This window comes from Carassius carassius, chromosome 19 (assembly GCF_963082965.1).
Source record: "Carassius carassius chromosome 19, fCarCar2.1, whole genome shotgun sequence".
NCBI lineage: Eukaryota > Metazoa > Chordata > Actinopteri > Cypriniformes > Cyprinidae > Carassius > Carassius carassius.
Genome location: NC_081773.1, coordinates 26,248,138 through 26,254,115, shown reverse-complemented (window position 1 = coordinate 26,254,115; position 5,978 = coordinate 26,248,138).

The following is a 5,978-nucleotide window of genomic DNA, read 5'->3' as shown; positions in this document are numbered from 1 at the left end:
ACAGTTTACCCCCAAAATTAAGCATTTTGTAATCATTTATTCATCCTCATATCTTAGGACTTACTTTCTTTCTTGAAAAACAACACTGGACCCCACTGACTTCCATTTTACCCAAAGATATTTTTAAAACTATTATCTTTTGTGTTCTGCAGATAACAGCCAATCATATGGGGCTGGAAGGAAATGAGAACAGAATTTTCATATTTGGCTGAACTATCCCTTTAAAGTTTCAATATAATCTGAAGTCTGACACATTTCTAAATGCATGAAATCAAATTTGCACAACTAAACTATAATGTTCTGCCTTGGAAGGCAACTGACATTAGGCAGGATACAGTATCAACTACTGTACGTTTTTGAGTACTAAAGATCTAATGTAAAGATCTTTACATGATTAAAATTATTTTAGGGATTCGAACCCCCTGTGTACATATCCTTGGCCTGTCATATAGTCCTGGTTCTCCTCTATCACACTATACTACTCATTGTGTTAGAGGCTATAAAACAGTCAAGCAACATCTTCACAAGTTTATTAAGACCTTCTCAGAAAGGTCCCCTTGTGTTTAGAGGATTCTGAGGGTCAAAGTCATGGAGAACTACCCTGGGAGGTCAAAATGAAGTAGACGACGAGGGATGCAGGAAAGAATTGTGGTTAGCTGATGACTGTTTTCTCAGTGAAGGTTAAATGGAATGACATTGCTCAACTGCATTTGCAACACTGTCCACAAAATAATATAAAGCCAGTTTAACAAGTTCAATGACATGAAGTTACTCAACATCATCCATTAGAACAAAGAATGTGCAGTCACAGTTGGTCTATTAAGTACAAATGTCATTTAAACCACCCCAAAGACGTACAGTAGACCATATTTGCTCAACAGTTTACCTTAAACTGCATGTCCAAATAAACAGAAGGGGAATCTGACCTCACAATGGTCAAGCACACACTGAAACCGTCAAGGATTTTCTAGGTCTGTATACAAAGTCAGGGATGTGAAGGGAACACTGATTAGTGATATATCAATGACCTACTTGTGTCTCGTCTAAATAAACCAGCAGTCAGCAGGATCTGAATGCCGTTTAACCCCCCCAAGCCCAAAGCTGCAATATTCCCCAAAGATTACAGCTTCCTTCCTGACCACCCCAGACCACTGCACTAGATATGATATGCCTAGCTTTTGAAATTCTCAGCAAAACATTGAGAAAGTGCTACATTAACCACTGCTTCAGCACTTAAACACAGTGTTTCAATGAGTTCAGTCATAACACCATTTTGTTTATTTGCATGAATGCATCAAGCAATTTGCGTCCTGAAGAGTTTCTGAAAAGGACAACATCATTATGGTTCAAAATTGGTACTAAAGTTGTCCAGTATACAAAAAGCAACATAACAACCATAGTAATCACTGTGAATGTGATTTATGAGCAAATCTGCAGGGAAACAAATTCAAATATAATTCAGTGTCGCAGGTTAATAACTGCAGCAAGTAAATCCCCAGAAAGAATGTAATATGAATGCTGCGAAAGATTAAAGGCAAGTAAAAGCAAATGTAATCTCAGACTCACTGACTTTATAAAAGCGGAGGGGTTGTGTGATATTGCAATTCAATTTGAAACAATTATTTGTTTTTTTGTGTCAGTAGGGCAGGGAGCCCTAAAATTATATATTTTAGAGTAAAGACAAGTTGGCGTGCTACTGTGTAAATGTGATTTTTGTTTCTATGCAACGCCATAGGAGAAAAGCAACATGGGGTGATGTAATAAAAGTTAATGTTATTTGGCAAACTATTTCTTTAATTCTACACAGGACACTGTGTACACTGGCTTCCTAATTTTTTTGCGGGGTCATGTAACGGTGATTTGTCTTAATATAGGACACTGAACTTTCAGAAGTACAAAATCTCAGAAAAGAGGAAAATAATGTGCTAAATCAGTAGCATCTGATTCAGCGGTTGCGGTTATATTTGCACGTTCAAGCAATATCATTAAACATCTTACTGTCATGTTTCAGAAAGCACACCCGCTCAACAGTTCACCAGAATATAGAGATTATTGCTTTTAAACACAAAACCAATAAAAACAATTATATATATTCTTGTAATTAGTTTTCTCACTTGTTCACATTTGCAGGCAAATATTTTTTTTTTTTAAGATTTAGATACTACAGTTTTTTTCAATTGCTAACAAGCATTTACCAGTACTTAAAGTACTTTTTCTAAACTCTTAACCCAGCAACACATCTACATCGCACAATTGGCCAAAATTTACTAATTGACATTTCTGGCCAAAACCACATTCTGTTAAAACTCTACATGTCAAAATGCTGAATACTTTTTTCTACATTCTGTATATTAACTCTATCAAAACACATAATTTAGCTTTGAGTTTACCTTCAACTGAAACCCATTTTACATTTTTAAGTGTTGAACGTGTTCTTTCTTGGCCACATACTATCTAAAGCTGAACGAGTCAAAAAAAAAAAAAAAAAAAAGGGTCTCTTATGCAAAAATTCCATTGGAACCTTGATTGAAATTGCTTTCCAGTGGGTAGAGGTTGGATGTGGATGGTGCATCAATGGTATGATGCCAGTGATCAACAAAAATACCAACATACATGGCCTTTGGTTACCATGCAAGCTTATTTCCGTAACAGAATAAAAAAGTAAATATGTTAATTGTGACCTTTTTATGTCACAACTCAGAATTATATTATTGGAATTGCTAGTTTACATCTTGTAATTCAGATTTTATCAGAATTGTGAGATACTGTAAATTCACAATCGCAAGAAAAAAGTCTTCTGAATTCTGAAAAGAATTCTGAGATAAAATCACAATAAATCTTTATATTCCATGGCAGAAATAAGCTTTCATAAGTTCCACATGCAAGGGGAAAAAACAAATAAACAAACATAAAAAATGCACAGTCCAACACACATTCTCACTCCTCTACCCTACTTCTTCTTCTCCCTTTTTCTGATCCTACTACTCCTCGCCCTCCTACAATTATTCCTCTCCCTCTTCCAGGCATTATTTTTTATCTCTCTCTCTAATTATGCATTCTGCATCCACAAAACCAATTCAAAAAGGCATTTTTTACTCTATGTTGTTGATGTAATGCAAAGAGCTTCAACACCTGACTATTCCTCCAACTGAGACTGGAATCAGCTATTTCAGTGATCTGTTACTTAAAAATGCTTTTCAGTTGTTACAATATTTTATACAGAAGGATTTTTTTCAATACTTTTGTTTCAGAAGTAGAAGCTTTATACTACATTTCAAGTTTGGAACATTAGGTCTTCATTTCTGACATGCTGGGTTTAAGAATTTGTAAATAATACTAAAAAGATCCATGGTTTTGGATAAGCTTAAATAAAAAGAAAATGTAAGCATTTTAGAAACATGGTAATTGACTGCATATTGCGGGAAAACAACAAAAATTGTGTTAATGGTATGGTCACAACAGATGGATGGTATGCTAATTGTGTTTAGAGTTTTGAAAATGTTACTAGTGTTTAGACAAATGGATGCTAGCAATTGTAAAAAACTAAACTTTAGGTACTAATATGTACCATTATGGTACCAATATGCACCTTTTAGTGGTAAATAAGGTACAAAAGCATCCCAGTGAGAGTGTACTGGGTGTAAAGACGCATCTCTCCAACTGGGGCTATTAAAATCAAACAAACAAACGGAAATTCATTTTGAAGTCTTTACCTGAGATTATGTAACATACAATGAATATTTTCTACATAATCTCAGGTAAAGACTTCAAAATGAATGACCGACAGGCATCAACCAGGACCACATAAACTACAAAATTATTATCTAAATTGTTCATCACATGGAAAGTCTTTTAGAAAGACCTTGTAGTGAATGGATTTGGTTGCTGAAGTTAATTAGCAATATCCTTTCCCAGTACCCTTCTCAGCTGACTAGATGACATTTGGAATTCACAAAGAGACTATCAGCTTAAAAATGGATAAATCGTGTCTGTTTTTCTGACTAGAGGACAAAAATCTTAACTTCAAACCATAACCACACACTTCAAAGAGGTTACGAAATCATTCTGATAGACCCTCTGTCGCTTTTGTATTATAAATTGCCATCATAACTTTTCCCAGTGACAATCAGTCTTCTTCATTACAGAGTCAGATACCCTACAGAGATATTGCGTGCTGTCACTGTGGCAGGCTACCATCCAACTTTAAGTAATGTGTACAAATGACCATACATGCATATTTCTCCCATGTTCTGATTTTATTATACATCTCTCACCTGCTTATTATTTTATGCAGTTCACAGGGATTTCACACAATGGTCTCAGCCTGTCTTTTATAATTTATTTCTTGACAGCGCAGCACAAATTCACTAAAGCATTATTCATTCGAGTGTTCATTAATTATGCAAATGAGTTGCAATTAACTAATCTCTTCATAAGACGCCATTTGCATGTTAATGAACTGCATGGTTGTGACATTATTTAATTGGGTAGATAGATACATTAAATGCACAGTGTGAGTCTCCAACTGATATTATAGTCGATGCTTTAAAACAAGTAAAAATTAATAATGTGTGACACTTTGGAATTTGATCAGAAAAACACAAACGTTTATCTGCATCTTTAAAGAAAGTTTTTATTACTCTGAACATTTCTTTAACAGTGTCTATAATGAATACATACAGGATTTATGCACTACTATAGAATTATATAGGGTTGTAAAGTCACACTTGCCCTGGAGAGCTTAGGTTACAGGCCAGAGAGATACAGACAGACTAAACATGTCTCTGAATGAAGGGGGATATCTCCATGTTATCAGAGGTCTTTTGAAGAACATCTGCGTTTGGAGTGTTTGTGCTGATTTCAGTCCTGATCTGAAGTGGTGGAGCTGCTCTTTTATTATCTCCAAGGACCTCCACCCACTAACGGACGTTTCCGTTCATCTCCTTAGTAACCTTGCTGCTAAAAAATTTCCCCCATGATCCGACTTACACCCCCGTCTGCGCTGAAGTGTTCCTGTCAGTTGGGAAGTGATGTGTTTCCTCAGAAAAATGATCTGTGGATCTGTAAACGGGGAAAGATCTGGAGAACCAATATGGTCTGCTTCCTGGAGAAATGGTCATGAATGAAAATGAACATTCCCATATATCTCAACGGCAATTGATCACAAAGTCAATTTCTGAGCCAGCCACTAACTGCTTACAACAGGAAGTCAATTAAACAAATTAATTTCACACGTTTAAAGGGTTTGTTTACCCCAAAATAAGCTTTCTGTCATCATTTACTTAACCTCATTTTCTTCTGTGAAACACAAAAAAAATTTGAACAACGCTGATTTTCAAACAACATGGATGGACAAGTAAACAAAGACATTTTTCAAAAAATTTTTGCTCCACAAAACAAAGTCAAAGCTGTTTGGAACAACAAGAGTGAATTATCAAGAGTTCTCCAAAAAAAAAAAAAAAAAAAATATTGTAAGAAAAATTGAAATTGTTTGCAAATAATGCCCTAAAAATTCAATCTAGTCATAACAAACCTGTTTGACTTTCTTTGTTCTACGAAATACAAAAGAATATTTGAAAAACTTAGGAATTCAAACAACATTGGACTATATTAGCTTACATTTTATGAATCAAAAAACAAAGTCATTTTTCAAAATATCTTCTGTTGTTTTCCACAGAACAAAGTGAGACATGAGTGAATTATTAAGAGTCCTGAAAATGTTTGCAAATAATGCCCTAATATTTCACTCATGTCTTTCGTTTGATGTTCTTTGTTCTGTGGAACACAGAAGAAGATATTTTGAAAATGTCTTGGTTTTGTTTTGTCCATACAGTGAATGTCAGTTGAGTTGCTTACAAAAATCTCAACCCCCCACCCGAAATTACCTACTAGTTACATTTGATCATCAAACAGTGGCACATATTGTAAACACTTGCTAATATAAATGTTATGTTTGGTGTGAACAGACCATTTTCAGT